Here is a 22,178-nt window from a genome sequence, read left to right on the forward strand (position 1 = left end):
GTTTGGAGCCGTTTTCACGTGCGAATGTAAACGTAGAGTTGTGGGCGTGGCCAGCAGCAGCTTATTAGGATTTAAAGTGACGGTATACCCTAAAACATCTCATTCTGAAAGGGGCTCAATATAATCAGAACTGAGCAGACTATAATCTCATTATCTAAAAATGATTTTGTGCAAAAAATTTAATGAACATGTTTTATATAAGCAAAAGACCAATACTAATATCTTCATGGAAGAACAATAGGTCACGTTTAAGTAGCAACAGCAGAAAAAGGTCAATTGTTTACCCTTCCTGAAGATTAAATCCATTTCTGACACTAGAGGACAACCAAACCTACTTTAGCAAAGTTAAGCTGCTGGACAAGACAATTGATATATATAAAAAAACAACTTAAAAGTCTAAGTGTTATTTACAACGATCTGTATGATTTACAACACAAAAAGCTGACCTATTAATATAGAGCTGTACAAACACGAGTAAAACACATACAGTAGGTTTCAATATGCTGCTGCAGAAGTTTATTGTTCAACAGGCTAAGAGCCAAACTGATCAACTTAATTTTTAGCAAAGAATACACTTTCAAGAAAGAATTCTCGAGGTTATAGACAAGACTACTTGTAGAATTAGTTCAAGCTTGAAAGCATTCTCAGGTTTGTTCACTGAGTCTAAGCAATACGATATTTTACAGCCTTAAGTTGCTGCTGCTGGTCCACTTTTTGCTGGGCCAGTTTCTGCTGGTCCACTTCTTGCTGGGCCAGTTTCTGCTGGTCCACTTCCTGCTGGGCCAGTTGCTGCTGGTCTGCTTGTACTTCATTGTCTCCAGGCCCATGAATCAGGCTGGTTTGATAAAATTAGATGTATCACAATAAGAAAAGGAAGTTGCAACTAGTATCTAAAACAGAAATGCACTTCATTCTTAGGGAGTCTGATATGTTTTCAAATGCATTTTAAAAATGACTTAAGTAGCATATTGAGTCCTTACTGAGCAAGGCCATTAATACCATGACCAACATCTTTGATGATGCCAGGGAGGAGGTGTAAAAAACCTTCTCCAGGTTGAGCCGCAAGGACAACCGCGGACAGCACAAAAATGATCACACTGCACTTCATTCTGCAAAAGACAAGATCACAATAAGTCAATTTGGAATTTGTTTCAAGCAAACTAATTGTACAATTGGTTCAACACTGATCACGTAAAAGCTTTAGAGTGAAGTCAGTCTTATTTATTCTGCTGAACACTAGTTTGTTTACCTAGAAAGTCCTGTTCACTTGGTTTGTGTGAATCAAACTGATACGGACCAAAAAAGCAAACTCTGGTCCATCTACAAACCTCTGGCTCAGTTCAGTTGAAGTGAACTCTGCTGCATTTCAAATGAATTTGTGAACGCCAAGCTGACCGGAGACCGTTCCAAAACCAGGAAGTGAACTACAGCGCCTGGTCTTTTGCCGAAGACTAAAAAGAAATCCTACAACCACTAAAATCTTACGTTACTCCATTTTTGTTTACATTTTGTGAAAAGCAAAGTTGCGCTCAGTGTCTTCTTCGGAGGTTTTTGTGTCGTTATCTCCAGTTCATGGTGCAGTGCCCCCCCCAGGCGGGGAGGGGAATAGGTTAAATTGGTTTCGCTGTCTGTTCTGCTGTGTGCATATGCAGTGTTGGAACCGCCTAATGTGTTGAGACTAGCGAGTCATTTTGCGCTTCGCCATGAGAAGATAAGTTTTCACAACTTTGGCTCGATGACCTGAGATTCCAGGTCAGACGTTCCTGATCATCACTGATTTAGAGCGCGGACCTCGACGCGTCAAAAACAGCCAGCAGACTTCCAAGCCAAAATCGATCATTTCTGTGAGTTTACTGAAAAGCTCACATTGCAAAAATTTCTAAATTAATGCGACTTGTATTCTGTAATGACAAATAGTCCAGAAAATACGGTAACATCTGTAAATACTTAAGACCTACTCAAAAGCCTTTTTTAATGTTTGAATATCAATTATATCTTTAATACGCAATAATACGCTTTGTGGAAACTGTCTTGGGACTACCGTAGAAGCATATATCTTTATTTCCACTCCTCAGGATGCAAACACAATAAATGTTGTTCCTGAATTGGCTGCTTTGCAAACACCAGCCAATAGTGTCAAGTAGCACAGCAAGTATTTCGTATTCCTAAGCTGCATTTGCTCTGAAATAGTTTACATATGCTCAACGTAAAAATATGTCAATATGTGAATATTGACCTGCGGATAGGCAATAAATCACTGTATATTTACTGTATTAAACTTTAAGTTATGTCTTTTAAAAACCACTATTTTATTTTTGAAATGAACTTTTGCAAAAGGAGGGTGGATTATTCTGTGAAATGTTATTTGTGGAAAATGATGTAACTAGAAAAGCCTAAGAAAAAGCCAAAAAAAAAAAGTTCTAAAAATTGTCATTCTGTTGTGAAAATGAAATGCAACTATTAAAAAAAAAAAACCTGAAGAGACCAGCATATACATCTTCTTTTAAAAACAATAGTTGGTTATTTATTATTTTGAGTGAATATTTTTTAGTGCCACTTGTCATCAGAAAGACTAAAACATTTGGGAAAACATGTGACCGTAGAGTCTCGCATATGCCTTCTGGCAAACTCTACACTGCAAAAACAGAAAATATTATCTAGTATGTTTGTCTAGTATTTAGTGCAAATATCTTAATACACTTAAAACAAGAAAAAACTAACAAAAGTAACTTTTTAGCAAGATGTAGGCGCTTGTTTTAGTCATTAATTCTTCAATATTGATGAAAAAATATTAGTTCCACTGGCAGATTATTTCAATTACAGTATCGGAAAATTGTCTTTTTGAAAGTGAAATAATCTGCCTGTGGAACAAGTATTTTTTTATCAATATTAAATAATTATTTACCTAAAACAAGATCCTCTATCTTGCTGAAAAGATACTTGTACGTTTGTCTTACTTAAAGTGAACTAAGATATCTAAAAGCTAAACACGTATTTGGTAAGATTTTGAGTTTTTGCAGTGTAGTTGAGTCTTAATCTGAGTTTTGCTTGGAGTCTTCTTTTGTCTTCGTGCTTTAATGGTAACCAGTGAAGGGAATGTTTATATTATAGTAACCCAGATACACTGAGTGTATTTAAGTGATCTGCAATTAACTTATTGTGAGCACAATGACACCAATTGACTGGACCTCTGTTGAATTAAGTCAGTCACTCTAAAGGGGGTGAATATATAAGTAATATCTCATTTTAGGTTAAATATTTTGGTCAGAACGTTGTAGAAATGTGACATGAAATGCATTAATAAAGTTGTCAAAAAGGGACAATTTTCTTGATATGGATTGGTTTGTTAAAGCTATACTGGGATAAAATATTAAATAATTTGAATATTGAATACTTTTTAAATTGACCGTCTGATTCATATCTGTTAATCTTTTCATGTGAAGCTGAATACTGAAAGTCTGCCAATAGTTGTCAATAACAAGATTTAAGTTAGAAATAAACAGAAATGCACCTGCATGCTTTGCACTTGATTAATGCTGAAGTCACAAATATTCAAGTTTCCCTAAATTAGAAATTTAATTCAATTTCAGTGAAATAATCACAGGTTAGCACTGTAGAACACAGATTATAATCCCAACTTCAAGGGAAGTAAACACAGAAATCTGCAGCAGCAAAATTTAATTTGGGTTGATTCACTTTACTGAAGTTATAATGTGTATTTGCTGCCACAGAAACAATAAACACTTCGATTTGAAATAAATAACCAAGAAAGGATGTTGAGATGCATATGATCTAGTCAATATTTACATTTATTATTTACACATAAATATGACAAAAATGTTTAGTTCTTACCTTTAAAATGTATCAAAATCAAATAGAGGTTGTGTAGAAGGCAGGATGAAGAGATCTGAGCGGAAGAGATCATTATATATAGGCCAAAATAGTAAAAAATCATGATTGTGCAACACTTTTGCATCATTGCAAAACTAGTCACCAATAAAATAGATCATTAGTTAAACCATTAAAGGTTTATTAGCCAACAACAGCTTCTTTTCCTGTGAAACGTTTCAGCTTTCTTATTGAACTTTTTTTAAAAATCATAAGAAAACAAATGTTGGGTAATATTTATGTAATTATTTCTGGAGGTTTTAAAACATAATAATAAGAATAAAAATGATCATGTAAACTTTTGACCAAAACGGTTTAAATCAGGAATTAGATGCAAACTGACTTTAGTGTTTTGTCCATGAATGTTTAGACTTTAGACTTTGTTGCATTTATTTTGTGCAACATAAATCGGATAGTAGAAGTACAAATATATGCCTCACTGTGGTTAGCAGCTTGGTTGCTCTTTTATTACTTCCTCATAATTTGGCAATAATCGCCCCCAAAAATTTTAAAACTCACTTAATTGATCTGTAATATTTAAAATGGAGCTCACTTTTTAAAACCTTTTTATTTAAAATATCTCATGTTTGCATGAGTTCCCTTGGTTTCCTGAGATCTCAATGAAATGTTGACATCATTTAGCAGGATTCAGTTACAAAAAACACATTTTATTTTATTTTTGCCTGTTGATTTGTATGCTAGAATATAATCAAGTTTAGACTTGATGTTAAAGAGAAAGAGCTACATGTTTTTTAAGGTTTGCTACCATTTAAAAACAAAACTTTTGTCCAGTTCACTTTCTGTACGAAGAACCCCAGAAGAAGAAAAGCCATGTCAGCACAATCTAAGAGATCATTTGTTTGTTACAATTTGACCACACTGCAAAAAATGCCGGTGTGGAGGCTTCATTTGTAGGTCAGACAGTTCATCGTCTCACTCATTGCTTCCAGACTCATTGATGAAACAGGATGTGTTGCATAGATGTGTCCCTGCAAATCAGTTTATTTTTAGGACAAAATGTTGCTTTTTTATTGCTGATTTTATTTCAGTCATATTATGAGCAGAGTTTGCCATTTGCTCAACTGATTCTGGAAACAGATATTTGTCGTCTCAGTGACGGAGCAAAGTGATAGCTGCGTTGCTGTTAGCATCTAGATTGCTCTTTGATCACTTCCCCAAGCTGTGCTTCAGTTTTTATTAGATTACATTTCACAGCAAAACTCATCTCATTTAAGACATTTCCTGTTTTTCCCACAACATAAACTTACCTACAGCATATGTTGCAGAGTGAAGGTTGTGCTGGTTACAATGCATTCAGTTACTTCCATATTCAGGGCTTTCTATGAATTGTCTGCATGTAATTTTAATCCAAGCAACTGACTTTAAAACAAATATTCAATTCTGAACTTGAATTTGTGTAGAAGTTATGTTATGCATTAATCAGAAATGCAGATTTTCATGGTTAATATGTTTTGTTTTCTGGCCACTAAAATGAAAATATGTCTAAAAGTGATTTTCATTCACTCAAAAGTAGGTCAGTGTTCTGTTCTGGCACTTTTGCATGATATGGATTATGTTTTGTATATTAGTAGTAAACTGTTAAAAGTGTATAAATGTGAATGGTTTAAATATATCTGGACGTACTGAGGTTTTAACAAAGACTATATGCATATTCTAAAATCCTCTATTTTTCTATTTTACATCAAATCAGTCTTATTTTTAACCCTCTCATGCTTTTAAGGGATTAATAAGTAATAAATAAATAAATAATTAATAATAATAATTTAAGAACTAGAAAATTCCTGAAGAAATTTAACCGGGGCCTGTCAAAGTGTGACCGTCGGTTTGGACCCAGCGTTCTGATGTTAAAAATTAGCATCAATGCTAAGCTTAGCTAAAGAAATTCCAAAGTAGTATGAGGAGAATCACAAGAATGTTGACTAATATGGACTTGCACCATTCAGTATGATAAAGTAAGTGTATCAGCTAAAATTAGCGAAAATGCTAATGTTAGCGTGAATGCTTTCAGTAGAATGTGGGGGATCATTAGAATGTTGTCTTAGATTGACTTCCTACATTCAGTGTCGTAAACATGGCTAATATGTAAGAAAAATAGCTAAAAGTTTATTTTAGGGAAAATGCTAATGCACTGACCTGAGAGAAAAAGATGATGCAAGGTAATATTATTGCACCGCCTATGGTGGTGCACTAACCAGAGGAGAGTATTAAGGCTTTTTAAAAAAAAATTTGAAGTAAGCTTCATTTTAAATGTCCAAACTAATCTCATGAGTAACAGTGATTGGGTTAAACCAGGGGTCTCAAACTCCAGGCCTTGAGGGCCGCAGTCCTGCAGTTTTTAGATGTGCCACAGGTACAAAACACTGGAATGAAATGGGTTAATTACCTCCTCCTTGTGTAGATCAGTTTTCCAGAGCCTTAATGACCTAATTATTCTGTTCAGGTGGTGCAGCAGAGGCACATCTAAAAGTTGCAGGACCCCGGCCCTCGAGGACTGGAGTTTGAGACCCCTGGGTTAAATCATTTCTATAATGCTCAAATGAGCAATTACCTGAAGTAAAAATTGTCAAGGCTTTTATTTTGAAATTTTCAGTAAGCTTCATATTAAATGGCCACCCTAATCCAATGTCTAATGTTTGGGTTAAATTAGTTATTTACTGGCCAAAACAGCCAATAGTTCTAACTGGCAGCTCAGCCCTCTGTTTTAACTGAGTATTGATTAGAACTACAGTGATGCGTATTTGTAGTCCTAACCAGCAGCCAATCCCCTCCTGTGTTCCGTTGCTATGGTTATCAATCCTCTGCTAACTGTCATGTGTGTGTGAGACAGAAAGGTGGAGAAAGATTTCTATCTTTGTGAGACACCCAGTCAGTTTATATGAAAAAAGCAGCCTGAACAACTCCTTCCCGTTCAGGAACCGAGAGATGAATTCAAAATCCTTTTGCAACGTATAAGAGGGCTATTTGTCGTCTCCCATAGTACCGCGATTCATACCTGTACCTCACTCACAGTAATAGCAGTGATGAGAAAAAAATGGTGTATGCAGAGCTCAGAAATTTTTCAGAAATACATGGAAGTGAATCAGTGAGATCTGTCAGTTATCCTGGCGCATGATTTCGCTCTGAAGCACCTTGACAGAAAACCGTAAGCCCTAGAGAAATTTCAAAAACATTTTACCGCAGCAGGCATGCGTATCGATGTCATGACCGAGTTTGATACCAATAGGGTGATATTTGTGGGCGTGACGGTGATTTCAAAATTGCTTTGGGGTCAAAAATTCTCTTCATTTCAAACTCTAACGGAGCGGCGGTTGATGTCGGTTAGGCTCTGCGTTTCGGCAGTTGGAAATTTTGCTCGTTTTTCACTTTTTACGTCGCCATCGTAAGTCCGATTCCCAATAAAAGTAATAGCTCCCTTCTCAGCATCGAGCTGCACGCTTTGATACCACTTTTGTGGATGGGAACGCAGCGCATTAACGGTGATGGAAGAAAAATAAATAAAGATATAAAGAGACATTCTATTGGGTGTAGAACAATAGGTGCCTGCCCTGCAATGCATGGAGGCAGTGACTGACTTGCGAAGCCACCATTAAGCATTAATAGTTGTGATCTTAATATTAATAATAATAAACAATAAATAATTAATAAAGTCAGAACCGTGCCAGCAAAACAATTTATTGATTTTTTTTTTTTTCAACCAAAAATGACCAAAAACACATTTTATAAGGAAATTCATTGTAAATATATCGCCAATACAGATTAGGTCATGTTTATATTTTGTAAAATAAGAGAAATACTGTTGGATTTAAACACAGCATTGTTGTTTTAAGAAGCAATAACATTTTTATTCCATTTGCTTCTCATCCAGTTGTTGTTCATCTTCCTGTTCATCTTGGTCGTCTTGTTGGTCGTCCTGTTGGTCGTCCTGTTGGTCGTCCTGTTGGTCGTCCTGTTGGTCGTCCTGTTGGTCTTCCTGTTGGTCGTCTTGTTTGTCATCCTGTTGGTCTTCCTGCTCGTCCTCCTGGTCCCTCTGCTGGTCCAGTTTCCGCTTATAAACGTCATCCTTTGAATGTTTCATGTTTCCACCTAATATGCTGGAAGAAAATGAACAAAGTCAGCATAAACCATGAAAAGGTTCTGCTAAAGCAATTAGAAACATTACTAGTTGAAATAGATCTAAAGTAATCAGATTATTTGGTTATAGTGGTTGTGAAACGGTTCTTACGCGCTTAAGCCGTGAATGATATGGTGGATAAATCCCTCTGCAGGTTGAGCCATCAGGACCACCATTGAAAACACGAGAAAGAGTCCAACACCCTTCATCCTGCCAAGAAAAACACATCACACATTTAAAAATGTTGATTTAAAGATACACAGAGCATCACTACAAATCTGCAACAAATATTATATTGAGATATTTGGCAGCAAAATCCAAGTTACACAAAAATATTGTCATCAATTCAGTCCAATCATAAATCAATTACACACACTGAAGTTAAACTATGCAGTCAAGTTTAGTATATTCAAATTAGGAGCGTCCATGCAGTATTATCTTTACACATTTGTGGTCACAGTTGTTTGTAGTTATGCTTTAAATTCAAGAGATACATGGTTAACATGATTGTTGGCTGCTGCCCTGTACATATATTGTTAGTTTTGTAAGCTTATTCGGTAAAAAGGTGTTAAACTCTGCACTTCAAACATAGAAAAGCCTATTTTATGGTATGTAAAAAAAAAAGTAACATTAAATGAACCACTTTTAGTCAAACGCCTTGTCTAATCTTGATCTATGTACACTTCAGAAGCTTATTTGTGTTATTTTCTTTTAAATCTTATGTTATCCTGCTCAGAAAATATACAGTTTTTCCTTTCATTAAAAATGTTTTAAAAGATTTGGTTCTCACCTTTGCACTGTAATGTTTCCACTGCTTCTGGGACACCTTGCTGGTTGAGAGTGAAAGTTACAGGAAAGTCTTACTACAAGTGGCCTTGTGCTTCTTTATATATTTGCAGAACTAACTTGATTTCACTATTGTGTAACACTTTGCAGAGTTGCACAAATGGTCAGTGATTCGGTCTCAGATGTGGGCGAGACGGTTTTTTTCATCTCATCCATTTAAGCAACTTTGTCCGGTCAAAGATGTACTTTCTTTTGTTTCAGTTTAGATAATTCAATTGAAACACCACAACTGAATATGGAACATTTAGCAACTCATTCTAAGTAGAGTACACAAAAAATGTACACAAGTATGAGTAGCAAAACTTAACAATATTTTACTCAAGTAAATGTAAAAAGTAGCCATCCAAGAAATTACTCAAGAAAGAGTAAAAGAGTTTTTGGTAAAATGTCTACTCAAGTACTGAGTAACTCATCAGATTATCAATCATTTAATGTTTAAAAACACTTAGATGAACCAAAATATAAAGTTAAGTAGAATTATTTGTATTTTAAGGACAAAAATGACAATAATTCATATAAGTAACAAAAAATAACAAAATCAGGCAAAAGAAAATGTTTCGAAAATGTTTTATTGAAATCAGTTTCTTTCAATAAAAAACTGATGAAACTTTAACAAAAACTGCAGGTTTTTGTGTCTGGTAAATTTTTGGTTAAAATTTGTTTTTCATTGAGTGGATAGAGAATCCAAACATTTTGCTTAAATAAGAGTAACAATACTTCAAATACAATTACCGAAGTAAAAGTAAAAAGTACAGCATAGGAAAAATATTCTTAAAAGTAAATTTTAAAAGAAAAAAAAGTTACCCAAGCAAACGTAACTAGTTACTACCCAACTCTGGTTCTAAGGACGTCCATGTATTACTTTTAGTTTTTCTTTACCACAACTTTATTTTTAGGATGCAACAAATGTAAGCCACAAAAATGACACCCAGTGTAATTACACATTCAAAATGGAGCAGGTGTTTCTTCTGATTAAAAATCAACAAAAATGACATTAAAAAGCTTATTTATCTCTTTCTGTCTTCGCTTAAGGTTGGATTGTGAGCATTTTGTTTCTGTAGGCCGATGACTGCAGATTTATGCTACATTATTGTTAACATCTAGATAATTTTCTAATTACTTTCTGTTTATGTTTCAGTTCTGCCTATTTCTAAAGTCCCAGTCCATTACCATAGTCAAAGCAGAGTGACATAGAACTAAGACAAACTGTGCAATTTAATTTAGTGTACCATAGTCTGTTGGGATTAATGTATATTCACCCTATTTTTGACAAGATTACATTAATTTGAGGTTGTAATGTCTAACAGCCTTTACTGAAAACAGATTGATAAATAAATGTATAAGTTTTTGAGCCCTGCTATTTTTAGCTGATTTTATTTGTTGATATATACAAGAATATTTATTTCTCTGTCAGATTTAGATTTAAAATGGTTAAAACTGTAAAACTGTCAGTGAATATATATCTTTAGGACTTGCCAGACTTGGACTGTTCTTTTGGTGTTTAACTTTAGAGCAGAAACTAAATGTATTTTTTTTTCACCAACATAATTTGGTTTTATGTGAAGAACTTTTCAAGTATAAAAGGATCTTGAAAAACCTCATCTATCCTGTCAAACAAAGTACAAAAGTTTAACCAAATTTGTTGGTATAAATATCCTAAGATCATTGATATATTTAATCTTTTGAACTTGTCTTGTTAGAAAGTCTTAAGTTCATATTGGTGCATGATTTTAGATCATTGTCTTAAATCACATGTGTCAGACTCCAGGGTTGGGGGCCAAATCGGGTTACGGGCCCACCGTAACTTTTTATGTGGCCCTCTAGACTCCAAATTGCATCAATTAGTCCTTCCAGTTTTTCACAAATCTGCAAAATTCACACAAAATCTCCACATTTTTTTCTGAATGTACTACAAATTTTCTCAAAATTGAGTTTAAGTGACTGCTGCCTCACCCTTTTTTGATATTACCTTATAGTCCATAATTGAGTAATAAAAAGTCACAGCTAACATCATGCATATGCAAATAACATAAAAATTCCTTTCTAACATTTCTAAATTGACACAACAAAAGCTGCAATCTTGATTGCATAAACTAAATCCTGGAGGAACAGCTATTTATTGATATTTTTAACAGTTTAATGGGTTTTATCAATATACTCCTTTAAGAACATTCAGATATTTGATATGGCCCAAAATGAAAATGAGTTTGACACCCCTGCCTTGATTAATTACTTTCACAGACTTCCATATTTTTCAGATTTACCCTGGTTCAGAACTAAATAATAAGACAAAAGGCAAAGTTTGAATCAAATCACATTTATTGGAGTTCTGGCATCCTACCAGAAATATTTAATCAAACTTGTTTGATAAACAGAGACAGTATTTCCAGTCACTGTTTAACCAAAGTTGCTTGTGTATTTTCTATACCTATAGAAAATACTCTCAGATCCACTTCAGTTGAAGCGATTTTGAGCAAACTTGTGTTTAAAGAGAAGTTTATCGAGCTGCTGCTGGTCCTGTTGGTTCTGGACTGCTTGGTCCACTTCCTGTTGGACATCTTGGTCCACTCCACGTCTCCTGTTTTTAACGAGACTAGTTAAGGGAAAAGTGGTTAGATTACCAAACTATCATATAATCCAGTTCAGTTTATTTATATAGCACCAAATCACAACAAGCCATTGCAAGGCACATAAATCAGATATAAGGTTAGATGATATTACTAAAGCTCTTTGGGTTTGTTTAAAAATACTTTATATTTTTCAGCAAAAGGCTTGTTGAACTCCTAAGCACTTTTTTGTTCAGTTATTTTTTTCCCAATTTTATTCTTCATGTCCATGCTAACACCATGAAGCCTGAAGTACTTGAGTAGATTTTTTACCAAATACTTTTTAATTTTACTTGATAAAAAATATGTTTAAGTACTGCTACTCCTACTTGAGTAAAATTTTTGGGTACTCTGCCCACCTCTGTGTTTAAATGACATTAAGGAAAGTAACATCACATATGTTTTCCTTTACTCTATATTCTTAATAATAGTATGACATTAAACAGAAATTGAAGCAAATTAATGAAATAAGTTCTTACTTGGAAATGCCATGAATGGCATGGCCAATTCCAGAAACAGCACCAGCAATTAATCCGAATATTCCCTCTCCAGGTTGAGCCATCATGACAACCATGGAGAGCACCAGAAAGACCACAGTGCACTTCATCCTGCAGAGAAAACAACCATAGTTCAATGTAGATTTAGTTTTTTTAAATGCTTTTTACTGGGTCACTAAAGTCATCACTACTACTAAATGAAAAGTGTCTTATTTATTCTATTCTAAGATATGTTTCCTTAGATTGTTCAAATAAATATTCGAGATATTTCAAAAGCATTTGGGTGAAACATTGTACTTAAATCTTACCTTTCTGACTTTGAATCTTCAAAGTTGTTTACTGTTGTACTAAAGTGTCACCGACCCTAAAAGCGTCTGTTTAATGCTGTTTGGTACGTTTTTATATACGTGCAGGACTAAGTTGATTTCATAATTCTCCTACATTTTGCAACATTGTAAGCAGAGTTGAACGTGACACCTGGCAGCAAACACAATACTGTTCTGAAATGAGAGCATGACAATGCTAAAGCCCTATATATTGTTCTCTTGTGTGTGTGTATGAACCAGGTTTTTTATCCTGGTGTGGGCCTGTTTCTGTCTACAATGAGGGCTTGTGGGGACCCCTGCTCCTTGTGGGGACATTTTCTTGTTCCCCATGAGGGGAAATGCTGTTTTTCGGTTGGTTTAGTTTTAGGCTGTGTAAAGTCCCTGCAAGGGCCTTCTATGTAAAGTATTCTATGTAAAGTACCCACAAGAAATGAAAACACGACTGTGTGTGTGTTTAAGTATTTTATTTTCTGTTAGTTTGTTGAGACCTTTCTTTGTTCATTTACCAACCTTATTAGGACCATTGACTTTATGGGGACCAATGTTTTTGACCTCCTGTAATTGGTCCTTATGGGTTTTTTTAAGGGACTGACTTTTATGACTGGCTTCTTGGTTACAACTTGAGGCTGAAATGTTTAATTAATGATGTTTAACTGTATATATGCATATAAAATTTTGATTTTTTTACCTAAAAAAATTAACAAACTATCACAGCATCCTTAATTTAGTTCTGTGTAGGAACTAGCCTAGTTTCAATAAATTGCCACCAATCCAATTCATTTGGTTGCTCCTACGTTGCAACCAAATGTCTACTTAGTTTACTTAGCTTAGTTTACTCCATATTTCTTTATTATTGGGGCCTGCCATGCAAAGCAATGGCAGGAACCTATTACTATTGTCGGAGAAAAGCGTCTCTTTAATTGGGGCCTGCCATGCAAAGCAATGGCAGGAACCTATTACTCTACACCCAACAAAGTGTCTCTTTAATATTATTGGGGCCTGCCATGCAAAGCAATGGCAGGAACCTATTACTCTACACCCAACAAGCGTCTCTTTATTATAATTGGGGCCTGCCATGCAAAGCAATGGCAGGAACCTATTACTATTGTCGGAGAGAAGCGTCTCTTTAATCTTTATTTTTCTTCCGTAACCGTTAATGCGGCTCGTACCGCTGGGTGCACACCTACAAATGAGGTATCAAAACGTGCAGAAAATTCACACCATTGGAGCTATTACTTCTGGTGGGATTTGGGCTTAACGTGGCGACATAATTCGCAAAAAACTACGAAAAAAAACCCATTATAAGTCAATGGGAAAAATCCTAGAAATACCCTATTTTTGAGGATTTGCTGTGTCGTCACAAATTCACCTAGAAATGCCATTCAAATTTCATTTTGTAGATACGTCTGTGATCTCTTCGAAAGTGAAGACGGCTCGTCGATACCAGTTATGGTTTGTCCACAATTTGCCTCTAAGCGACCCAAAGTTTCTCATTTTTGCTCAAATTAGAGTGACAGCCGATCTAGGTTCAGATCTGGGCACAACATTTCTTTCTCTCATCGCTGTAAATGCTCTGAGTGAGGTACAGATATGAATCTCGGGACTATCGCAGAAGACACATTGCCCTCTCATACGCTCGAAACGCTTTTCGAATATGTATTACGGTTCCCGAACAAGAAGGATTTGTTTCCAATGCTTTTTTGTCAGTAAAACGTGTTTGCTCAAACACACAATTGTGTGTTTGAGAGCTCAGAGCTCAGAGCTCACACCCTGCTGAGACCATTATTTACCATAGCAACGGAACTCAAGAGGCTATTGGCTGCTGGTTAGGACTACGAATACGCATCGCTGTAGTTCTATCTATCCTCAGTTGAAACAGATCAGGACTGAGAACTGGCCTTTAGAACTACCTGCTGCTATGGGCTGTATATAACTGATTTAACTCAGTAACTGTTACACATGGGATTAGTTTGGAACATTAAAATTAAGCATACTGAAAATTTCAAAATAAAAGCCTTGAATATTGTTACATCATGTAATTGCTCTTTTTGGCTTTGTATGACTTTTTCATCCAAAGCAATGTTACACATGGGATTAGTTCGGAACTTTAAAATTGAGCATAATAATAATTTCAAAATAAAAGCCTTGAATATTTTTACATCAGGTAATTGCTGTTTTTGGCTTTATGTGACTTTTTCATCCAAAGCACTGTTACACGTGGTATTAGTTTGGCCCTCTGAAATGAAGCATACTGAAAATTTCAAAATAAAAGCCTTGAATATTTTTACATCATGTAATTGCTGTTTTTGGCTTTGTATGACTTTTTCATCCAAAGCACTGTTACACATGGGATTAGTTCGGAACTTTAAAATGGAGCATAATAATAATTTCAAAATAAAAGCCTTGAATATTTTTACATCATGTAATTGCTGTTTTTGGCTTTGTATGACTTTTTCATCCAAAGCACTGTTACACATGGGATTAGTTCGGAACTTTAAAATGGAGCATAATAATAATTTCAAAATAAAAGCCTTGAATATTTTTACATCATGTAATTGCCCTTTTTGGCTTTATTTGACTTTTTCATCCAAAGCACTGTTACACATGGTATTAGTTTGGCCCTTTGAAATGAAGCATAATGAAAATTTCAAAATAAAAGCCTTGAATATTTTTACATGACGTAATTGCTCTTTTTGCCTTTATTTGACTTTTTCATCCAAAGCACTCTTACACCTGGTATTAGTTCAGAACTTTAAAATGAAGCATACTGAAAATTTCAAAATAAAAGCCTTGAATATTTTTACATCAGGTAATTGCTCTTTTTGGCTTTATGTGACTTTTTTATCCAAAGCACTGTTACACAATGGAATAGTTTGGCCCTCTGAAATGAAGCATACTGAAAATTTCAAAATAAAAGCCTTGAATATTTTTACGTCATGTAATTGCTCTTTTTGGCCGTATATGACTTTTTCATCCAAAGCACTGTTACACATGGGATTTGTTCGGAACTTTAAAATGGAGCATAATAATAATTTCAAAATAAAAGCCTTGAATATTTTTACATCAGGTAATTGCGCTTTTTGGCTTTATGTGACTTTTTTATCCAAAGCACTGTTACACAATGGAATAGTTTGGCCCTCTGAAATGAAGCATACTGAAAATTTCAAAATAAAAGCCTTGAATATTTTTACATCATGTAATTGCTCTTTTTGGCCGTATATGACTGTTTCATCCAAAGCACTGTTACACATGGGATTAGTTCGGAACTTTAAAATGGAGCATAATAATAATTTCAAAATAAAAGCCTTGAATATTTTTACATCAGGTAATTGCGCTTTTTGGCTTTATGTGACTTTTTCATCCAAAGCACTGTTACACATGGGATTAGTTCGGAACTTTAAAATGGAGCATAATAATAATTTCAAAATAAAAGCCTTGCATATTTTTACATCAGGTAATTGCGCTTTTTGGCTTTATGTGACTTTTTTATCCAAAGCACTGTTACACATGGGATTCGTTCAGAACTTTAAAATGGAGCATACTGAAAATTTCAAAATAAAAGCCTTGAGAATTTTTACATGAGATTATTGCTGTTTTGAGCACTATATAACTGATTTTATCCAATGACTGTTATTCATGGGATTAGGTTGGCCCTTTGAAATGAAGTTTAACTAAACTTCCAAAATAAAAGCCTTGACAAAAATTTTAAATCGTACTGAATGGTGCACGTCCGCCTTACTTAACGTTCTTGTGGTTCTCCGCGTGCCATTGATTATGTTGCGGCGTTCTTTAGCGTCGATGCCAATTTGTAGCATGACGACGCCGGGCCCAAACCCCACGGGCGCGCCTTGGCAGGCCCCGGCTAAATTTCTTCCGAAATTTTCTAGTTCTTTATTTTTCTTCCGTCACCGTTAATGCGGCTCATACCGCTGGGTGCACACCTACAAATGAGGTATCAAAACGTGCAGAAAATTCACGCCATTGGAGCTATTATTTTTGGTGGGATTTGGGGTTAACGTGGCGACATAATTCGCAAAAAACTACGAAAAAAACCCCATTATAAGTCAATGGGAAAAATCCTGGAAATACCCTATTTTTGAGGATTTTCTGTGTCGTCACAAATTCACCTAGAAATGCCATTCAAATTTCATTTTGTAGATACGTCTGTGATCTCTTCGAAAGTGAAGACGGCTCGTCGATACCAGTTACGGTTTGTCCACAATTTGCCTCTAAGCGACCCAAAGTTTCTCATTTTTGCTCAAATTACAGTGAGAGCCGATCTCGGTTCAGATCTGGGCACAACATTTCTTTCTCTCATCGCTGTAAATGCTCTGAGTGAGGTACAGATATGAATCTCGGGACTATCGCAGAAGACACATTGAACTGTCATACGCTCCAAACGCTTTTCGAATATGTATTACGGTTCCCGAACAGGAAGGATTTGGTTCCAATGCTTTTTGTCAGTAAAACGTGTTTGCTCAAACACACAATTGTGTGTTTGACAGCTCAGAGCTCAGAGCTCACACCCTGCTGAGACCATTATTTACCATAGCAACGGATCTCAAGAGGCTATTGGCTGCTGGTTTGGACTACAAATACGCATCATTGTAGTTCTATCTATCCTCAGTTGAAACAGATCAGGACTGAGAACTGGCCTTTAGAACTACTTGCTGCTATGGGCTGTATATAACTGATTTAACTCAGTAACTGTTACACATGGGATTAGTTTGGAACTTTAAAATTAAGCATACTGAAAATTTCAAAATAAAAGCCTTGAATATTTTACATGACGTAATTGCTCTTTTTGGCCGTATATGACTTTTTCATCCAAAGCAATGTTACACATGGGATTAGTTCGGAACTTTAAAATGGAGCATAATAATAATTTCAAAATAAAAGCCTTGAATATTTTTACATCAGGTAATTGCGCTTTTTGGCTTTATGTGACTTTTTTATCCAAAGCACTGTTACACAATGGAATAGTTTGGCCCTCTGAAATGAATCATACTGAAAATTTCAAAATAAAAGCCTTGAATATTTTTACATCATGTAATTGCTCTTTTTGGCCGTATATGACTTTTTCATCCAAAGCACTGTTACACATGGGATTACTTCGGAACTTTAAAATGGAGCATAATAATAATTTCAAAATAAAAGCCTTGAATATTTTTACATGACGTAATTGCTCTGTTTTGCCTTTATTTGACTTTTTCATCCAAAGCACTGTTACACATGGGATTACTTCGGAACTTTCAAATGGAGCATAATAATAATTTCAAAATAAAAGCCTTGAATATTTTTACATCAGGTAATTGCGCTTTTTGGCTTTATGTGACTTTTTTATCCAAAGCACTGTTACACAATGGAATAGTTTGGCCCTCTGAAATGAATCATACTGAAAATTTCAAAATAAAAGCCTTGAATATTTTTACATCATGTAATTGCTCTTTTTGGCCGTATATGACTTTTTCATCCAAAGCACTGTTACACATGGGATTACTTCGGAACTTTAAAATGGAGCATAATAATAATTTCAAAATAAAAGCCTTGAATATTTTTACATGACGTAATTGCTCTGTTTTGCCTTTATTTGACTTTTTCATCCAAAGCACTCTTACACGTGGTATTAGTTCAGAACTTTAAAATGAAGCATACTGAAAATTTCAAAATAAAAGCCTTGAATATTTTTACATCAGCTACTTGTGTTTTGAGCATTATATAACTATTTTAACCCAAGGACTATTACGCATGGGATTAGTTTGGCCCTTTGAAATGAAGTTTAACAAAACTTCCAAAATAAAAGCCTTGACAACATTTTAAATCGTACCGAATTGTGCACGTCCGCCTCGCTTAACGTTCTTGCGGTTCTCCGCGTGCCACTGATTACGTCGCGGCGTTCTTTAGCGTCGACGCCAACTTGTGGCGCGACGACGCCGTGCCCGAGCCCGACGGGCGCGCCTTGGCAGGCCCCGGCTAAATTTCTTCCGAAATTTTCTAGTTGGGGCCTGCCATGCAAAGCAATGGCAGGAACCTATTACTCTACACCCAACAAGCGTCTCTTTATTATAATTCTTTATTTTTCTTCCGTCACCGTTAATGCGGCTCATACCGCTGGGTGCACACCTACAAATGAGGTATCAAAACGTGCAGAAAATTCACGCCATTGGAGCTATTATTTTTGGTGGGATTTGGGGTTAACGTGGCGACATAATTCGCAAAAAACTACGAAAAAACCCCCATTATAAGTCAATGGGAAAAATCCTGGAAATACCCTATTTTTGAGGATTTTCTGTGTCGTCACAAATTCACCTAGAAATGCCATTCAAATTTCATTTTGTAGATACGTCTGTGATCTCTTCGAAAGTGAAGACGGCTCGTCGATACCAGTTACGGTTTGTCCACAATTTGCCTCTAAGCGACCCAAAGTTTCTCATTTTTCCGAAAATTACAGTGCTTCTCTCGCTGATTAGAGTGAGAGATGAAGACAACTTTTTCAACCCAAATCATTTTTGAAATCGCCATCACGCCCACAAATATCGCACGATTAGTATCAAAATCGGTCCTGACATTGATACGCCTGTCTGCTCCGGTAAAATGTTTTCGAAATTTATCTAGACCGTACGGTTTTCTGTCACGGTGCTTCAGAGCAAAGTCATGCGACAGGATTTTCTGAGGCTGTCTGAGGCTCTCTCCCATGTATTTGAATAGAATTTCAGATCTGGGCACAACATTTCTTTCTCTCATCGCTGTAAATGTTCTGAGTGAGGTACAGATATGAATCTCGGGACTATCGCAGAAGACACATAGGCCTGTCATACGCTCCAAACGCTTTTCGAATATGTATTACGGTTCCCGAACAGGAAGGATTTGTTTCCAATGCTTCTTTTCAGTAAAATGTGTTTGCTCAAACACACAATTGTGTGTTTGACAGCTCAGAGCTCAGAGCTCACACCCTGCTGAGACCATTATTTGCCATAGCAACGGATCTCAAGAGGCTATTGGCTGCTGGTTTGGACTACAGATACGCATCATTGTAGTTCTATCTATAGTGGAACCCTCAGTTGAAACAGATCAGGACTGAACTGGCCTTTAGAACTATTTGCTGCTATGGGCTGTATATAACTGATTTAACTCAGGAACTGTTACACATGGTATTAGTTTGGAACTTTAAAATTAAGCATAATAATAATTTCAAAATAAAAGCCTTGAATATTTTTACATCAGGTAATTGCTGTTTTTGGCTTTATTTGACTTTTTCATCCAAAGCACTGTTACACATGGTATTAGTTTGGCCCTTTGAAATGAAGCTTAACAAAAATTTCAAAATAAAAGCTTTGAATATTTTTACATCATGTAATTGCTCTTTTTGGCTTTATATGACTTTTTCATCCAAAGCACTGTTACACATGGGATTAGTTCGGAACTTTAAAATGGAGCATAATAATAATTTCAAAATAAAAGCCTTGAATATTTTTACATCAGGTAATTGCGCTTTTTGGCTTTATGTGACTTTTTTATCCAAAGCACTGTTACACAATGGAATAGTTTGGCCCTCTGAAATGAAGCATACTGAAAATTTCAAAATAAAAGCCTTGAATATTTTTACGTCATGTAATTGCTCTTTTTGGCTTTATTTGACTTTTTCATCCAAAGCACTGTTACACATGGTATTAGTTCGGAACTTTAAAATGGAGCATAATAATAATTTCAAAATAAAAGCCTTGAATATTTTTACGTCATGTAATTGCGCTTTTTGGCTTTATGTGACTTTTTTATCCAAAGCACTGTTACACATGGGATTCGTTCAGAACTTTAAAATGGAGCATACTGAAAATTTCAAAATAAAAGCCTTGAGAATTCTTACATGAGATTATTGCTGTTTTGAGCACTATATAACTGATTTTATCCAATGACTGTTATTCATGGGATTAGGTTGGCCCTTTGAAATGAAGTTTAACAAAACTTCCAAAATAAAAGCCTTGACAAAAATTTTAAATCGTACCGAATGGTGCACGTCCGCCTTGCTTAACGTTCTTGCGGTTCTCCGCGTGCCATTGATTACGTTGCGGCGTCCTTTAGCGTCGACGCCGATTTGTGGCGTGACGACGCCGGGCCCGAGCCCGACGGGCGCGCCTTGGCAGGCCCCGGCTAAATTTCTTCCGAAATTTTCTAGTTGGGGCCTGCCATGCAAAGCAATGGCAGGAACCTATTACTCTACACCCAACAAGCGTCTCTTTATTATAATTCTTTATTTTTCTTCCGTCACCGTTAATGCGGCTCATACCGCTGGGTGCACACCTACAAATGAGGTATCAAAACGTGCAGAAAATTCACGCCATTGGAGCTATTATTTTTGGTGGGATTTGGGGTTAACGTGGCGACATAATTCGCAAAAAACTACGAAAAAACCCCCATTATAAGTCAATGGGAAAAATCCTGGAAATACCCTATTTTTGAGGATTTTCTGTGTCGTCACAAATTCACCTAGAAATGCCATTCAAATTTCATTTTGTAGATACGTCTGTGATCTCTTCGAAAGTGAAGACGGCTCGTCGATACCAGTTACGGTTTGTCCACAATTTGCCTCTAAGCGACCCAAAGTTTCTCATTTTTCCTAAAGTTAGAGGGCTTCTCTCGCTGATTAGAGTGAGAGATCAAGACAACTTTTTCAACCCAAATCATTTTTGAAATCGCCATCACGGCCACAAATATCGCACGATTAGTATCAAAATCGGTCCTGACATTGATACGCCTGTCTGCTCCGGTTAAATGTTTTCGAAATTTATCTAGACCGTACGGTTTTCTGTCACGGTGCTTCAGAGCAAAGTCATGCGACAGGATTTTCTGAGGCTCTCAGGCTGTCTCACTGACACTTCACACCTTGGTGTGAAACTTATTTAACATAGCAACGGATCTCAAGAGGCTATTGGCTGCTGATTTGGACTACAAATACGCATCATTGTAGTTCTATCTATCCTCAGTTGAAACAGATCAGGACTTAACTGGCCTTTATAACTACTTGCTGCTATGGGCTGTATATAACTGATTTAACTCAGTAACTGTTACACATGGGATTAGTTTGGCCCTTTGAAATGAAGCTTAACAAAAATTTCAAAATAAAAGCCTTGAATATTTTTACATCAGAAAATTGCTCTTTTGAGCTGTATATAACTGATTTAACCCAGCAATTGTTACACATGGGATTAGTGTGGCAATTTAAAATTAAGCTTGATGAAAATTTCAAAATAAAAGCCTTGAATATTTTTACATCAGGTCATTGCTCTTTTTGGCTTTATTTGACTTTTTCATCCAAAGCACTGTTACACATGGTATTAGTTTGGCCCTTTGAAATGAAGCATACTGAAAATTTCAAAATAAAAGCCTTGAATATTTTTACATGACGTAATTGCTCTTTTTGGCTTTATTTGACTTTTTCATCCAAAGCACTGTTACACATGGTATTAGTTTGGCCCTTTGAAATGAAGCATACTGAAAATTTCAAAATAAAAGCCTTGAATATTTTTACATGACGTAATTGCTCTTTTTGGCTTTATTTGACTTTTTCATCCAAAGCACTGTTACACATGGTATTAGTTTGGCCCTTTGAAATGAAGCATACTGAAAATTTCAAAATAAAAGCCTTGAATATTTTTACATGACGTAACTGCTCATTTTGGCTTTATTTGACGTTTTCATCCAAAGCACTGATAAACATAGGATTAGTTTGGCGCTTTGAAATGAAGCTTAACAAACATTTCAAAATAAAAGCCTTGAATATTTTTACATCAGCTACTTGTGTTTTGAGCATTATATAACTATTTTAACCCAATGACTGTTACGCATGGGATTAGTTTGGCCCTTTGAAATGAAGTTTAACAAAACT

The 22,178-nt window shown here is 35.7% G+C and overlaps 1 protein-coding gene and 1 long non-coding RNA gene across 3 annotated transcripts in view; one reads left to right on the top strand and one right to left on the bottom strand.

The window, feature by feature from the left end:
- LOC116734657 (exostosin-1) overlaps positions 1-22,178 on the top strand; it is a 250,148-nt gene that overhangs the window by 139,426 nt on the left and 88,544 nt on the right. The gene's annotated exons all lie outside the window — the stretch shown is intronic.
- LOC116734681 (uncharacterized) lies at positions 494-3,903 on the bottom strand. The gene is made up of 3 exons (XR_004342250.1): positions 3,853-3,903; positions 981-1,109; positions 494-835 (listed from the first exon to the last, which is right to left on the bottom strand). It is a non-coding gene; the product is annotated as an uncharacterized LOC116734681 (long non-coding RNA).

Source organism: Xiphophorus hellerii, chromosome 15 (assembly GCF_003331165.1).
Source record: "Xiphophorus hellerii strain 12219 chromosome 15, Xiphophorus_hellerii-4.1, whole genome shotgun sequence".
In the NCBI taxonomy this organism is placed as follows: domain Eukaryota; kingdom Metazoa; phylum Chordata; class Actinopteri; order Cyprinodontiformes; family Poeciliidae; genus Xiphophorus; species Xiphophorus hellerii.